The following is an 18,148-nucleotide window of genomic DNA, read 5'->3' as shown; positions in this document are numbered from 1 at the left end:
ATAGATTTAACACAATTTCAGTCAAATCACAACAGGATTTTTGGTTGTTATAGAAAACCTGATTCCTTAATTTATAGGGAAAGTCAAAGGAATTAGAATCACCAAACCAACTTTGAAAAAGAAGAATATATTTGGAGGAATCACACACTACTTGAGATTAAGATTTACTTTAAAACTACAGTTATCGGGATAGCATGGTATTGGTGAAGGGGTAACACATAGATCAGTGGAAAAGAATAGAGCATTCAGAAATAGACCAATACAAATATGGTGAATTGATTTTTTTAACAAAGGTACAGATTCAATGGAGAAATAATTGTCCTTTTAACAAATTGTGTGCATACTAAAATCACAAAGAGATTCTACTACATATCTATTAGAAGGCTAACATAAAAGTAGTGTAAAGAATACCAAGTGCTGGCAAGGATGTAGAGCAACTATAATTCTCACACATTGATGGTGGGAATACAAAATGGTATAGTCAGTTTGGAAAACATTTTTGCAGTTTCTTATAAAGTTAAACATCTACACATCATAACCATTTATGAGCAGTCCTATTTCTAGGCATTTCTTTTGAGAAATTAAAATTGATGTTCACACAGAAGACTGCATATGAATGCTATAGCTGCTTAATTCATCATCTTCAAAAGTGGAAACCACCCAAATGTTTTTCAACTGGTGAATTGATAAACAATTTGCAACACATCCATATGATGAAATACACGTCATAAATAAAGACTAATGAATGGTTGATATATGCATCAACTTGGATGAATCTCAAAGGTGTTATCCTAGGTAAAAGAAGGCTGGCTCAAAAGGTTACATATTCTATGCTTCCATTTATGTGACATTTTAGAAAAGAAGAAACTAGATTGAAAGATAACATTAGGGATAGGGAAGACTGTGTGACTAAAACAGGATATCGTAGGGACTTTTGGGGGTTATGGGATCTGAACCATCTCTCAACCAAGATAATTATTAATAAATTTCCTTGGGCTATGCAATCCTCCTCTGCCTCTCATCAACTACCCTATCCATCAATCCATGTCTTTCTGTTCATATAGGCATGTGTTTCCTTTTTAAAAATTTATTGAAATTTTTTATCCTATTCCATTTAATCCCTCTACAGGTTTAAATGTATGCATTTTTCCTTATTCTACTTTTTACTCTCACTGTGAATCTGTTATTTTAGCGGTAACTTTTGAATATTTCTTATAATTATTTAACTTAACAATGTCTGAACTTTAAAAATATATTAACCTCTCTCCCAAACAAATGAATTCTGATGTCCATCTCCTCCTGAGTTGTATGATATTTTTGTTCAGAATCTTTGAATCACCATTTTTTCAACCCCAGCAATCAGTATGATTATTATGTTTTTATACACACCATGTTTTTTTAGATTGACATACATGTTTATCATTTTATTTGCTCTTAATTCCTTAGCTTTTCAGACTGTCCTTCTGGTATCATTTTCCATAGCCTGTAGTGCAGTAATTTTCAATCTTCTCTGTGCATCAGAAAGGAGCTTTAAAGGAGGTTTAAAAATATATGTAAATGCCTGACCTCACTCCTAAGCTTTAGATTAATTTTGGCTGGGATGGGGATCAGGCATTGGTATTTAAAAAAAGAAGAAAGACGAAAGCTCTCCTAGTGATTCTAATGGGCACCCAGAGTTGAGAACTACTGTTTTATAAGGTCCATATTTATGTTATTTTGTTTATTGCTTGTCTTCCTAACTAAGATGTAAGTTACAAAAGTGCAGGGATTTTTTTCACTCTTTTATTTATGCATGTATCTCTACTGCCTTGAACAGTGACAATTACACAGAAGTTGACCAACAAATGTTTGTTGAGTGAATGAAAGAAAGTGCTAAGAATACTAAACATGGCAGACAAGGGGAGCAGTTGTCTGGTTTTGGTTAAGGAGTGAAATGAAACATCAGCAAGGTTTCATGAGAGATAAAATGTGAGCTGACCTTTGAAAGATGAATATGAGTTAGCGGAGTGTGAATGCACAGAGATTTGAGATCTTGGTGCACTTTCCAAATTATAAACAGTTGTGTAAGACTTGGATTTAGGGTGGGAGAGGTTGAGTGATGAGAGATGGGATGAGAGAAAGAGACAGAGTTAGACAACCAAGGCTTTTGTATACCATAGTTGGCATTTGGGGAGTAATATAGAAGGTCTGAACTAAGATAGTGATCCTGGTTACTGAGAGAAGTGAATAAAGTTTATAAATGTTCAGTGAGCTCTTCTATAATGGCAACCCTCTTCCCGTCCCCCACATAGTGTAACCCCCATAGTACATTGCTATCCCATTTACCTGGTTTATTTCTATGTAGCGCTTGTCACCACTTAACATGTGTTTTCTTAAATATTTTATTAGCCATGAAACAAGAATGTAAGTTCTGTGAGGGCAGAAATTTTTGTCCATTTTGGCCATGGTTCTATCCTCAGGGCCTGGTGCATATTAATCTGCTCAATAAATATTTGTTGCATGAAATAATCAGAATTTTGATTGTGGAAGGCATCAAGGAAAATGCTCAGGTTTCACTGCTTCTGGATTTCTGATAATCCACTGACTATTTTTTTCCAGCTCAGTTCCAAATACAATTAATTCTTAATAGCATAAACCCCTCATTTTCTGTATTTGGTCATTGATTACCACAATAGCCTCTAAACCAACCTCTCTGCCTCCAGGTTGCACTGGTACAACCCATTTTCTATATTTTGGTTTAAGACATTACTAGATGCTTTTTGTTGTTGTTGAGGCAAGAGATAGAGACTTTATGTGGAAAGCCAGCAGATGGAGAAGATGGCAGACTAGAGTCCCCAGAAAACCATCTTGACTAGATGCTTTCTTGCTTAAAATTCATTTTTGGCTTTCTGTTTTCTTCATAATAAGCTCAAACTCTGTAACATGGCATGCAAGGTCCTTCTTCGTCTGGCCTCTTCTTACATCCAGGCTTCATCTCTCATCACCGCTTCTTTCACACCACACTTCAAATCCACTGTCATTCTTCCTTTTCATTCATCCATTCAATCACTTATTCAACATTAAACCAGGCTTTATTGAGCACCTTCTAGGAGATAAGGTCTGTTTTAGGTTTTTAGTATTCACCAGTCAATTGGATAGCCATAGTTGCAACACTGTCTTCTCTTTACCGATTATTATTGTCACATTATAGTGCTGCTAGTTGTTTATGTGTTCATTTCCCCCACTGGTTGGAGGGTCTTGAAATCCAGGACTATGTCTTATTCTTCTTTATATGGACAATATCAGGAGCAGAACCTTACACTGAGTGGTTGTTCAAAATCTGTTGGGTGAATGACAAAATATGAGTCAAATGTTGAAATGAACTATACAAATACTAGCAAAAGTAAGGACCTTGTGTCAGCCCCCGTCATTGCCTTGACCACATTTTGGTCGTTTACTCATTCGACAAACATTTATAATCACCTATTTTATGCTATACTCTTATGTGTTTAAATGTCGCCTTTAGCCCCTCCCTATGTTGTGGGGTTCTAGTGCAATGCCTCTGGGTATAGAACAGTGTTTGGTACATTTGTGGATTTATTGAAAATAACCACAAAAGAGGAGGCCTGGGGTACAGATTTTGGGCCCAGAAGAGCTTTCTGGAGGTAATGACAATAGTTAACTCAATATTGAACTTTTAACCAGAGTAAGGATTATTCTTATTATTGAAACTTTTTGTCAAATTATCATTGTCTTCATTTTCGGGGGGAGTATACAAGAACGCTTTCTAAATGAGTTCACTTTTATTTATTTGGAAATTTGAGTATGGCACGTAACTCTCTGGATACCATTCCAAGACAAAAATGATTCAGATTAAGAAGTTTTAAAAATCTTGAAATCGAAGTATGCCACTAATAAACATGAATTTATTATTATTTTTTTAATGCCAGGAAGCAGTAAATCAGTATCGTAAATACGTAACTGTAGACATCCGAGAGTTAAGGGACTAAAGGTAAGGGAGGTATTTGAAAGTCTGCATCAGGAAGGCGAGGTGACAAATTGGATACGTAGAGTTTGGCGGAGATGCTGTAGTACCTGGGATGACTAGGGCTAGGATTTGTAAAAAGTTACTGATTCCCTCTTCCAGACATCTTACGTCACTATCCGGGTTCCCATCTGGTGAGAGAGCCACTGAGATACAGTATTTCAAGAGCTTGCTAGAGAGTCACAGGAAGTTGTCTGGAGTGAAGGCGGGGGAAGGGTGTGGTGGTCCGGGCTAAAGCTTCCTCCAAACAAAAGAAAATAGCACTTCCGGTCACGCCATCGTCGCGTCGCGGCGTTCTTCATCAAGGTGAGTGTAAAGAAAGGGACTGGTAATTTTCACAAGTGAGTCCGCAGACACCTCAGGGACGGTTTCCTCCTTGCTTCAACATGAGGTGGAAAGAATTCATCCCCAGGGTACACTGAAGGATGTTTCTGACGCTTGTGGTTCCGATCGCTCACTCTCCTCTCTCTTACGCCTCGGGAGATGGCTGGCCGTCATCCCCTTCCGCCTTCTGACTCTCGTCGTCCTTTTATCCCTGATTATTCTTCACTTCTCCTCTTTATCCCGAATCCTCTAACCAGTCTTTCTGAGTTTGGGTCATTCCCTCTACCACCGATTTCCTTCCTACCTCTTACTCCCACCTTCCACCCCGCTCCCCTCTTAGCCTCAGAACTTTTGCTACCTCCTTCCCCCACTCTGAACCTACATTCTTCCTTCTTTTTACTTTCGACCCCAGTATTTTACTCCCCCTGAAGACTTCTGATCTCTTCGGTCCCACTCCTGCAGAGGCCGGTGAATTATATACTTTCTGAAATTAGATGTGACTTCAATTTCAAGGGCAAGGCTGGCTTTTGTTCTTTTTAAAAATAAGAAAAGGAGCAGAAATTTTAGAGCTCTCAGAGACATAGGAACTTGTTCAAATTATGTCCTTTTATGTATTTATTTTTTACCCAAAACGAAATCACATATCAGGTATTGCACTGGTTTCAGCCCTCCACTCATGACACTTAAAAAAATTTTGGTATACAATTGAATCCCCAAATTTTTAGAGTGGCAAACATAGTGGATTTTGCCTATAATTTGGTGTCAGCTTTAGAGGCTGGAAGCTTTCCCATCCCCTTTAGAATTTCTCACAGAGCAGAAATGGTTGACAGATATGACATCCAATCACAAATTTATCGTTTCATGTGAGTTCGGTTTATTATGTAAATCTTTTTCTGGTGTCCAGTAGCAACATTGAAGAGCAAGTTGGCAGAATTTTCAGGCAAAGATTTTTTTCTAGGAGCTTCGCATGTATTATCTATTTGGTGCAATATGAACTTTGTCTTTTTTTTTCATTTGTTGCAATGTGAAATGTATTTTTCTGCTCCATTTATCATGTGTAATTTGTCTTGCAAGAATATTCATTAATTATCACAATTTATTATTTCAGTTCTTTACCCAAGGGAGAGGAAATGATCATTAAATTTATAATGAGTGTCAGGGATTTTTCAGGCTCTAAAGAGGAATTTAACCAGAGATCTCTTTGAACAAGCAACTTATTCCCTCTTCCTCCTGTAGCTAATGTGTTAGGCTTGCCAAAATAAGAGATGATTCTTTTTTCTAGGCCAGGTATAATTTTCAGTTCTTTAACGAGGAGACTGAGGTTTCATGACACCAAAACACTTAGGAACTTTTTCAAAGGGTATTGCTGATGTCTATTTATTATCTATTCAAATCATAATTTAACAGCACTTAAATATCACACTGGCTTTAACCCACTGGGTGTGCATCCATCCATCCATTCATTCAAGAGTTTTTTTATTGAATAGCTTTTATACGCCAGACAGTGTTTTAAGCACTGAGGATATAACAGTGGAAAATAAAAACAAGAACAAAGTCCTTTAAACTACTCTAGAGACAATAAGTGAATATATAAGAAATATGTAATAGATTGTGATGGGGAGGCTGTACTATGTTAGATAGGATGGTCAGGAAGGCCTCCCTGGTATCGTGACATTTGAGCAGAAACCTAAAGGAAGAGAGAGCACAAACTATACAGTTATTAGTGGAAAAATAGGGTATATCTATGACAGTGTCTCTGCATTTGTTGGTCACTCTGCTTCCAACATTCCCTCTCCTCCCTTCTGCTTGTGGTCACTTTACTGCATAGCATTAATGAACCACTCTGCATACTCAGATGATCTAATCTGTCTGTGTAAATTCCCCATATTCTCTTCTGCTTGGCTAGCTTCTTGCTACCATTTAAGTGGATTGTCAGTTACCAGCCCCTCTAGGAAGACGTATCTCTGTCTCTATCCTCACCTCTTCCTCAATCTGTTTATTTGTGGTGCATTGTGTGCTGTCCTACAGCATACTTGCTTTCCTCTCTCACTGCTCTTATCACTGCGTGTTCATAATATGTTGCCCATAAATGTTTGGTATGGTAAATTGAAATGAATTTAGTGGCTCCCTAATTAATGTTCAAAACCACTCTCTAAAGTCAGTATCATCATTGTCATTTTCCTGATGATAAAACCAAGATTCAGGTGGATAGTAACTTGCTAACTAATAAAACCAAGTTAGTAACTTGCTAACTAATAAAACCAGGACTCAGGTGGATAGTAACTTGGTAGTGGAGTTAATGGAGTTAAAGTCTGTCAGACACTCAGTCCTGGCCTGGTCCTCTCTTTCTCTGTCTCTTTTCATTAATGAGAAATAGAAAATACACAGAATATTTTATTTTATTAGAAATAGTCTGGGTATAAAAATTTCATTTTGTAAGTTTCCTTTCACAAGTCAGATTATATCAGGTGCTTGATTTACTTCCTAGTTATAAATATTAAGAACTGAGAGGTGTGATTACTCTTTTTACTTGAATATTTTTTAATAAAATATTTAAACAAGCATAAGTTGAAAGAAGAGTACAATTAATACTTTTATACTCTGAACCTAGACTCAACAGTTGTTAACTTTTGCCATATTAGCTCACTTATTCACTGACTTGCTCACTATTCATCCATCCAATTTTTAAAAATTGAAGTATAATGTTTTATCTATTTTTTGATCTATTTTGGCTGAACCATTTGAGATTTGTAGGCATTATTTTTAAGTAAACTTAAATACATGCAGAAAGGTGCACATATAAGTGTACAGCTCAAAGCATTTTCACCCCTGTGTAACCTACCATATGATCTATCAATTCCACCCCTGGGTATATATCCAGAAAAAATGAAAACACTAGTTCAAAAAGATGCATGCACCCCAGTGTCCATAGCACCACTAATTACAATAGCCAGGATATGGAAGCAACTCAAGTATTCATCAACAGATGAATGGATAAAGATGTGGTGTATATATACAATGGAATATTACTCAGCCATAAAAAAGAATGAAATCCTGCCATTTGCAGCAATGTGTATGGACCTGGAGAATATTATGCTTAGTAAAATAAGTGAGACAGAAAGACGAATACATTATGGTATCACTTATATGTGGAATCTAAAAAATAATACAAATGAATGTATATAGCCAAACAGAAACAGACTTAGAGATATAGAAAACAAACTAGTGGTTACCAGAAGGGAGAGGGGCAAATTACAGGTATGGGATTAACAGATACAAACTACTATGTATAAAATAGATAAGCAAGGAGGATATGTTGTATAGCACAGGGAATTATAGCCATAATCTTGTAATAATTTTAATGTAGTATAATCTATAAAAATATTGTCACTGTGCTGTACACCTGAAACTAATATAATATTGTAAGTCAACTATACTTCAGTAAAAAAAAATAGAAAATTATCAGTATTTGAAATCCCTTGAATGTATTCCCTACCAGTCACAAACTGAACTCCAAATTAATCACATCTTGGCTTCTATCACTGTATAATAATTTTGCCTATTTTTGGACTCTATAAAAATATAATAGTATAGTATGTATTTTTTGGTGTTTGACTTATTTGGCTTAAGATTTTGTTTTTGAGATTGATCCAAGTTATTGGACGTAGTAGTAATTCCTTCATTCTTATTGCTGTGTATTCCATTGTGTGAATATACCGCAACTGATGGGCATTTTGGTTTTTTACATCTTTGGCCTGCAAATAGTACTGTAAACATTCTAGAACATGTCTTTTGGTGATTATATGCACAGCTTTCTGTTGAGCATACACCTAATAGTAGAATTGATGAATCACAGGTTATGGATAAGATTAGCTTTAGTAGATACTGCCAATTGGTTTTCCAAATTGGTTGTACTAAAAAACTCCTAATAGAAAATTTTAAGAGTTCCATTTGCTCTAGAATATTGCCAACACTTGTCATTGTGTTGTCTTTCTAAGGAAAAAAAAAGTAGCCATTCTAGTGGTTATTAATGGTACCTCGTTGTGGTTTTAATTTGCATATCTCTGGTGATAAATGTGTGTCTTTTCATGTTTGTTGGCCTGGGTATCTTTTTTTGAGGTGCCTGTTCAAGTCTTTTGACCACTTTTTCTCTTTGACTATCCTTTTCTTATTGATTTGTAGGAGATCTTTCTATATTAAGGATGTGAATACTTAGATCTATTTATTTGCAAATCTCAGTTGCTTGCATTTTCAGTCTCTTAATGGTGTCTTTTGATGAACTGAATAAGGCACACCTTGGTTTGGTTCTAGACCATTGCAATAAAGTGAATATCACAGTAAAGCAAGTCTTATGAAATTTTTGGTTCCCAAGTACATATAAAAGTTAATTTTACACTATGCTGTAGTATAGTAAGTGTTCAATAGCATTGTCTAAAAAACAATGTACATACCTTAATTAAAAGATACTTTATTACTAAAAAAAGTTAACCATCATCTGACAACACAGGGTTGCCACAAACATTTAATTTGTAAAAAATGCAATATCTGTGAAGCGTACTAATACAAGATATGCCTGTATCTCAATTTTAATATTGTTCAATTTATAATTTTTCCCCTTCATGAGTAGTGCTTGTTTGTCCTGGTTAAGAAATCTTTGCCTTTCCCAAGGTCATGAAGATATTTTTCTATGTGGTGTTACTGTTTAATCTCATTTATATTTCCAATTCATTTGATATTCATTTTATTGTATGTTGCCAGTATGAGTTATGGATATAGGTAAAGGCCCACTGTTTTGTTGTTATTGTTGAAACAGACGTACAGTCAATCCAATACCACTTATTGAAAAGGTCATCCTTTCCCTCCTATAGTGTCATCATCTTTTTCATAAATCAAAGGTTAGGTTATATATGACGGTTTGTTTCTGGATTCTGTTCATTTTGGTTTCTCTATTCTTATATGAGTACCACTGTCATAATTAATGTAACTTTATAATGTATCTTATTTATGGTCAGTAAGTCCTACAGTTTAGCTCTTTTTCTTCAATAATGCTTTGGTTATTCTTTTCTTTTTTTATCGGTATGTGGGCCTCTCACTGTTGTGGCCTCTCCCGTTGCAGAGTACAGGCTCCGGATGCGCAGGCTCAGCGGCCATGGCTCACGGGCCTAGCCGCCTCGCGGCATGTGGGATCTTCCCGGACCGGGGCACGAACCCGTGTCCCCTGCATCGGCAGACGGACTCTCAACCACTGCACCACCAGGGAAGCCCTATTCTTGGCCTTTTGAATTCCAATATACATTGTTGAATCAGCTTGTCAATTTTCACAAAAATCTTTCTTGGCATTATGATTGAGATACCATTTTAATAGATCAGTTTGAAGAGCACATATGGCACTTTTCCCATAAATATCTCAGTGTTCATCTCCTAATAATAGGAACATTTTGTAAATAATTTAATTGCCATTATCTCACTAAGAAAAAATAACAATAATTCCTAATATCATCTAATACCTACCTACTCCATTTTCAAATTAATTTTTTCCCCACAACTATTTTATACTTGGTATTTAAAACCATCAGCCAACATAATGTGTTTTTTTTAACATTTTTATTGGAATATAATTGCTTTACAATGTTGTGTGTGTTTCTGCTGTATAACAAAGTGAATCAGCTATATGTATACATATATCCACATATCCGTTCCCGCTTGAATCTCCCACCTTCCCTATCCCACCATGCTAGGCAGTCACAAAACAGCGAGCTGATCTCCCTGTGCTAGGCAGCTGCTTCCTACTATCTATTTTACATTTGGTAGTGTATATATGTCATTGCTGCTCTCTCATTTTGTCCCAGCTTACCCTTCCCCCTCCCCATGTCATCAAGTCCATTCTGTACTTCTGCGTCTTTATTCCTGTCCTGCCCCTAGGTTCATGAGAACCATTTTTTTTTTTAGATTCCATATACATGTGTTAGCATACGGTATTTGTTTTTTCTTTCTGACTTACTTCACTCTATGACAGACTCTACGTCCATCCACCTCACTACAAATAACTCAATTTCGTTTTTTTATGGCTGAGTAATATTACACTGTATATATGTGCCACATCTTCTTTATCCATTCACATGTCAATGGACACTTAGGTTGCTTCCATGTCCTGGCTATTGTAAATAGAGCTGCAATGAACATTGTGGTACATGACTCTTTTTGAATTATGGTTCTCTTAGGGTACATGTCCAGTAGTGGGATTGCTGGGTCGTATGGTAGTTCTAGTTTCAGTTTCTTAAGGAACCTCCATACTGTTCTCCATAGTGGCTGTATCAATTTACATTCCCACCAACACTGCAAGAGGGTTCCCTTTTCTCCGCACCCTCTCCAGCATTTATTGTTTGTAGGTTTTTTGATGATGGCCATTCTGACTGGTGTGAGGTGATACCTCATTGGAGTTTTGATTTGCATTTCTCTAATGATTAGTGATGTTGAGCATCCTTTCATGTGTTTGTTGGCAATCTGTATATCTTCTTTGGAGAAATGTCTATTTAGGTTTTCCACCCATTTTTGGATTGGTTTGTTTGTTTTTTTGATATTGAGCTGCATGAGCTGCTTGTATATTTTGGAGATTAATCTTTTGTCAGTTGCTTCATTTGCAAATATTTGCTCCCATTCTGAGGGTTGTCTTTTCTTCTTGTTTATGGTTTCCTTTGCTGTGCAAAAGCTTTTAAGTTTCATTAGGTCCCATTTGTTTATTTTTGTTTTTATTTCCATTTCTCTAGGAGGTGGGTCAGAAAGGATCTTGCTGTGATTTATGTCACAGAGTGTTCTGCCTGTGTTTTCCTCTAAGAGTTTGATAGTGTCTGGCCTTACATTTAGATCTTTAATCCATTTTGAGTTTATTTTTGTATATGGTGTTAGGGAGTATTCTAATTTCATTCTTTCACATGTAGCTGTTCAGTTTTCCCAGCACCACTTACTGAAGAGGTTGTCTTCTCTCCATGGTTTATTCTTGCCTCCTTTATCAAAAATGAGGTGACCATATGTGCGTGGGTTTATCTCTGGGCTTTCTATCCTGTTCCATTGATCTATATTTCTGTTTTTGTGCCAGTACCATACTGTCTTGATTACTGTAGCTTTGTAGTGTACTCTGAAGTCAGGGAGCTGACTTCTCCAGCTCCGTTTTTCTTTCTCAAGCTTGCTTTGGCTCTTTGGGGTCTTTTGTGTTTCCATACTAATCGTGAAATTTTTTGTTCTAGTTCTGTGAAAAATGCCATTGGTAGTTTGGTAGGGATTGCATTGATTCTATAGATTGCTTTGGGTAGTATAATCGGTTTCACAGTGTTGATTCTTCCAATCCAAAAACATGGTATAGCTCTCCATCTGTTTGTATCGTCTTTAATTTCTTTCACCAGTGTCTTATAGTTTTCTGCATAGAGGTCTTTTGTCTCCTTAGGTAGGTTTATTCCTAGGTTTTTTATTCTTTTTGTTGCAGTGGAAAATGGGAGTGTTTCCTTAATTTCTCTTTCAGATTTTTCGTCATTAGTGTATAGGAATGCAAGAGTTTCTGTGCATTAGTCTTGTATCCTGCTGCTTTACCAAATTCACCTCTAGCAGTTTTCTGGTAGCGTCTTTAGGATTCTCTATGTATAGTATCATGTCATCTGCAAACAGTGACAGCTTTACTTCTTCTTTTCTGCTTTGGATTCCTTTTATTTCTTTTTCTTCTCTGATTGCTGTGGCTAAAAGTTCCAAAACTATGTTGGATAATAGTAGTGAGTGTGTACAACCCTGTCTTGTTTCTGATCTTTGAGGAAATGGTTTCAATTTTTCACCATTGAGAACGTTGCTGGCTGTGGGTTTGTAATATATGGACTTTATTATGTTGAGGTAAGTTCCCTTTATGCCTACTTTCTGAGGGCTTTTTATAATAAATGGGTGTTGAATTTTCTCAAAAGCTTTTTTTTCATCTATTAAGATGATCATATGGTTTTTCTCCTTCAGTTGGTTAATATGGTGTATCACATTGATTGATTTGTGTATATTGAAGAATCCTTGCATTCCTGGGATAAACCCCACTTGATTATGGTGTGTGATTCTTTTAATGTGCTGTTGGATTCTGTTTGCTAGTATTTTGTTGACGATTTTTGCATCTATGTTCATCAGTAATATTGGCCTGTAGTTTTTGTTTTTTGTGACATCTTTGTTTGGTTTGGGAGTGTTCCTCCCTCTGCTATGTTTTGGAGGAATTATAGGTGTTAGCTCTTCTCCAAATGTGTGATAGAATTCGCCTGTGAAGCCCTCTGGTCCTGGGCTTTTGTTTGTTGGAAGATTTTTAATCACATTCTCAATTTCAGTGCTTGTGATTGGTCTGTTCATATTTTCTACTTCTTCCTGGTTCAGTCTCAGAAAGTTGTGCTTTTCTAAGAATTTGTCCATATCTTCCAGGTTGTCCATTTTATTGGCATATAGTTGCTTGTAGTAATCTTCATGATCCTTTGTATTTCTGCAATGTCAATGTTACTTCTCCATTTTCATTTCTAATTCTATTGATTTGAGTCTTCTGCCTTTTTTTCTTGATGAGTCTGGCCAATGGTTTATCAATTTTGTTTATCTTCTTAAAGAACCAGCTTTTAGTTTTATTGATCTTTGCTATCAGTTCCTTCATTTCTTTTTCATTTATGTCTGATCTGATCTTTATGATTTCTTTCTGCGAACTTTGGGGGTTTTTTTGTTCTTCTTTCTCTAATTGCTTTAGGTGTAAGGTTAGGTTGTTTATTTCAGATGTTTCTTGTTTCTTGAGGTAGGATTTTATTTGTATAAACTTCCCTCTTAGAACTGCTTTTGCTGCATCCCATAGGTTTTGGGTCATCGCGTTTTCATTGTCACTTGTTTCTAGGTATTTTTCGATTTCTTCTTTGATGTCTTCAGTGATCTCTTGGTTATTTAGTAGTGTATTGTTTAGCCTACATGTGTTTGTAATTTTTACAGATTCTTTCCTGTAATTGGCATCTAGTCTCATAGCGTTGTGGTCAGAAAAGATACCTGATACGATTTTAATTTTCTTAAATTTACCAAGGCTTGATTTGTGACCCAATATATGATCTATCCTGGAGAATGTTCCATGAGCACTTGAGAAGAATGTGTATTCTTTTGTTTTTGGGTTGAATGTCCTATAAATATCAACTAAATCCATCTTGTTTCTTGTGTCATTTAAAGCTTGTGTTTCCTTATTTATTTTCATTTTGGATGATCTGTCCATTGGTGAAAGTGGGGTGTTAAATCCCCTACTATTATTGTGTTACTGTCGATTTCCCCGTTCATGGTTGTTAGCATTTGCCTTATGTATTGAGGTACTCCTATGTTGGGTGTGTAAATTTTACAAGTGTTACATCATTTTGGATTGATCCCTTGATCATTATGTAGTGTCCTCGTTTGTCTTTTAGTTATGTTTATTTTAAAGTCTATTTTGTCTGATGTAAGAATTGCTCCTCCAGTTTTTTTTTGATTTCCATTTGCATGGAATATCTTTAACCCTCCCCCTAGTTTCAGTCTGTATGTGTCCCTAGGTGTGAAGTGGGTCGCTTGTAGACAGCATATATACGGGTCTTGTTTTTGTATCAATTCAGCCAGTCTATGTCTTTTGACAGGAGCATTTAACCATTCACATTTAAGGTAATTATTGATATGTATGTTCGTATTACCATTTTCTTCATTGTTTTGCGTTTGTTTTTGTATGTATTTTTCTTCTCTTGTGTTTCCTGCCTAGAGAAGTTCCTTTAGCATTTGTTGTAAAGCTGGTTTGGTGGTGCTGAAATCTCTTAACCTTTGCCTGTCTGTAAAGGTTATAATTTATCCTTTGAATCTGAATGAGATCCTTGCTGGGGAGAGTAACCTTGGTTGTAGTTTTTTCCCTTTCATCACTTTAAATATGTCCTGCCAGTCCCTTCTGGCTTACAGAGTTTCTGCTGTAATATCAGCTGTTAACTTTATGGGTGTTCCCTTGTATGTTATTTGTTGCTTTTCCCTTGCTACTTTGAATATTTTTTCTTAGTATTTAATTTTTGATAGTTTGATTAATATGTGTTTTGGCGTTTTTCTCTTGAATTGATCCTGTATGGGACTCTTTGCGCTTCCTGGACTTGATTGCCTATTTCCTTTCCCGTATTAGGGAAGTTTTCAACTATAATCTCTTCAAATATTTTCTCAGTCCCTTTCGTTTTCTCTTCTTCTTCTGGGATCCCTATAATTCAAATGTTGGTGCATTTAATGTTGTCCCAGCGGTCTCTGAGACTGTCCTCAATTCTTTTCATTCTTTTTTCTGTATTCTGCTCTGACATTGTTATCTTTTTTCTTTATTCTACTCTGCCATTGTTATTTCCCCTATTTTATCTTCCAGGTCACTTATCCGTTCTTCTGCCTCAGTTATTCTGCTATTGATTCCTTCCAGAGAATTTTTAATTTCACTTATTGTGTTGTTCGTCATTGTTTAGTCTTCAGTTCTCCTAGGTCCTTGTTAAACGTTTCTTGTATTTTCTATTTCCAAGATTTTGGAGTATTTTTGCTATCATTACTTCAATTCTTTTTCAGGTAGAATGCCTATTTCCTCTTCATTTGTTTGGTCTGGTGGGTTTTTACCTTGCTCCTTCATGCGCTGTGTGTTTTTCTGCCTTCTCATTTTACTTTACTTACTGTGTTTGGGGTTTCCTTTTTGCAGGCTGCAGGTTCGTAGTTCCCGTTGTTTTTGGTGTCTGCCTGCAGTGGGTGAGGTTGGTTCAGTGGCTTGTGTAGGCTTCCTGTTGGAAGGGACTAGTGCCTTTGTTCTTGTGGGGGCGGCTGGATCTTGTCTTTTTAGTGGGCAGTGTTGCGTCTGGTGGTGTGTTTTGGGGTATCTGTGAACTTAGTATGATTTTAGGCACCCTCTCTGCTAATGGGTGGGGTTGTGTTCCTGTCTTGCTAGTTGTTTGGCATGGGGCGTCCAGCACTGGAGTTTGCTGGCTGTTGGATGGACCTGGGTCTTAGCTTTGAGACAGAGATCTCTGGGAGAGCTCTTGCTGATTGATATTACATGCAGCCGGGAGGTTTTTGGTGGTCCAATGTCCTGAACTCAGCTCTCCCACCTCAGAGGCTTAGGCCTGACCCCAGGCCAGAGCACCAAGACCTTGTCAGCCACACGGCTGCCGAATCAACTAGCTCTGAAAATGGATGGCGCTGGAGCGTGGGGCCCACGCCCTCCATTGCTGGCAGATGGAGAGTGTGGGAGAGGTCAGGGGTGACAATGCAGTCTCCTAACATGTTTTTATATTTCTTAAGATTTTATTGTCATCATTTTCTATATTTTATTGAACTTGTTATATATTTAGTACTTTTCAATTCATTGCATTCATTATTTCTTCTATTGCTCAAACTATCAAGTTTGGAAGGAGCCAGTTGGAAGTCTTTCACATTGGCTTGTGTTTTTTTTTTTAATTGAAATTTTCAGATAGATTTAACTATTTTTTTTTTTTTTTTTTTTTTTTTGCGGTACGCGGGCCTCTCACTGCTGTGGCCTCTCCCGTTGCAGAGCACAGGCTCCGCACGCGCAGGCCCAGCGGCCATGGCTCACGGGCCCAGCCGCTCCACGGCATGTGGGATCTTCCCGGACCGGGGCACGAACCCACGCCCCCTGCATCGGCAGGCGGACTCTCAACCACCGCGCCACCAGGGAAGCCCCCAGATAGATTTAAAGTAGAAAATAGTAAAACACACACACACACCCAAAAACTGTGCATGACTCTATTCCTAAGCTTCAACAAGTAATACCATTTTGCCAATTTTGTTTGATCTTTTCTCCTGACCCACTTTTTTCACAGGGACATATTAAAGCAATCCCAGCCATCCTGTCATTGCACAGATAAATAACTCATTCTGTATCCCTAACTCATAGGTGCGTTATATAAGGAACCACTAGGCCATTATATTTACCTAATAAGTTTAATAATAATTCTTTATATTATCTAATGCTCAGTCCATATTCAAATTTCCATGATTGTCTTAAAAATGTCTATTTACAGTAGCTTTTTAAAATATATGTCCAAAGGCCATTTATTGCTACTGGATGTTTTTCTGTTGAGTCTCCTTTCCTATAAATCCTCTATACACCCCTCCCCACCCCCAATTTTAAAAACCATTGATTTATTGGAGAAACTAAATCATTTGTCTGATTGACAAATGGATTTAGATGATTGCTTCTTTGAGGTGGTTTTTATTGTGTTTTCCCCTCCCCATGTTTCCTGTTCACTGGCATTTAGAGCTAGAGGCTTGCGTAGATTCAGTTTAATTATTTTTTAAGGGAAAGAATCATTTCAGACAGTGTTACACACTTTCTTTTGCATTTCATCATGTGTCATTTTATCTTTTTAACTGATGCTGGGATTGATTTGTGTTTGCAGGTGATCTCAGCCTGATACCTCCATTGTAGCATTTCCTACCACCCTTTCTCCTGTTGATTTTAGCAGCCGTTGAAGATAATTGTCTAATTCATTATTTCAGTAGTGGTTGGAAAGTAGTGGTCTAATTCTAGCACTCATTCTCCATTTGTTAGCTGGGATTATTTTATAAAGGAGACCTTTTCCTTACCAGGTATCTTTTTCATCCTGAAATGTGTTTCATGAAAAGAAAGTCAAGATTTACAAACAGAAATAGACTCACAGACATAGAAAACTAACTTATGGTTATCAAAGGGGATAGCAGGGTTGAGGGGAGGGAGAGATAAATTAGGAGTTTGGGATTAATGTATGCATACTACTATATATAAAATAGTTAAACAACAAGGACCTACTCTATAGCACAGGGAACCATACCCAATATCTTATAAAAACCTATAATGGAAAAGAATCTGAAAAATTATGTAATATATATATATACACTTTCACATATGTGTGTGTAAATGAATCGCTTTGCCATACACTTGAAACTAACAGAATATTGTAAGTTAACTATACTTCAGTTAAAAAATGAGTTAACGTTAAAAAACAAAAGGATAAATACTTTTTTATCATTTATTAATTTTCAGAGAATTGGTTTCCTAGAGACCTTCATTGTTTAATATCATTAGGAATTCATGGATTTTTATGTAGTTAATGTGTATCCATTGTGATTAAAAAATGTTTTTTACTGTGGTTGGTTTACAATATTGTTTTAGTTTCATGTACAGCAAAGTGATTCAGTTACATTTTTATTCAGATTATTTTCCATTATAGGTTATTACAAGATATTAAATATAGTTCTCTGTGCTATACAGTAAATCCTTGTTACTTATCTATTTTATATATAGTAGTGTGTATCTATTAATCCCATACTCCTAATTTATCCCTCCTCCCCCCCTCTTTCCCCTGTGGTAATTATAAGTTTGTTTTCTATGTCTGTGAGTCTGTTTCTGTTTTTTTAAATTTATTTATTTTTATTTTTATTTATTTTTGGCTGTGTTGGATCTTTGTTGCTGAGTGCAGGCTTTAGTTGGGCGAGTGGGGGCTGCTCTTCTCTGCGGTGCGCGGGTTTCTCATTGTGGTGGCTTCTCTTGTTGGGGAGCATGAGCTCTAGGCACGCAGGCTTCAGTAGTTGTGGCTTGCGGGCTCTAGAGCACAGGCTCAGTAGTTGTGGCGCATGGGCTTAGTTGCTCCGCGGCATGTGGGATCTTCCCGGACCAGGGCTCGAACCTGTGTCCCCTGCATTGACAGGTGGATTCTTCCCACCAGGGAAGCCCTGTTTCTGTTTTGTAAATAGATTCATTTGTATTATTTTTTAGATTCCACCTGTAAGTGATATCATATGATA

At 36.8% G+C, this 18,148-nt stretch overlaps 1 protein-coding gene across 2 annotated transcripts in view; it reads left to right on the top strand.

Moving 5' to 3' along the window:
• The first annotated feature begins 4,247 nt into the window (after nucleotides 1-4,247).
• The window catches only part of MAGED1 (MAGE family member D1), a 73,435-nt gene continuing 59,534 nt past the window's right edge, over nucleotides 4,248-18,148 (top strand). The window contains exon 1 of one of the 2 annotated variants that reach the window (XM_060292365.1): nucleotides 4,248-4,330. The gene's annotated coding sequence lies outside the window, so the exon portion shown is untranslated. The remainder of the gene's footprint in view (nucleotides 4,331-18,148) is intronic. The other variant, XM_030851471.3, reaches the window with a different exon arrangement.

The sequence above is a fragment of the Globicephala melas genome, chromosome X (genome assembly GCF_963455315.2).
Source record: "Globicephala melas chromosome X, mGloMel1.2, whole genome shotgun sequence".
Lineage (NCBI taxonomy): Eukaryota > Metazoa > Chordata > Mammalia > Artiodactyla > Delphinidae > Globicephala > Globicephala melas.
The sequence above is the reverse complement of the archived record's forward strand: the minus strand, read 5'-3'. Positions and strand labels throughout refer to the sequence as shown.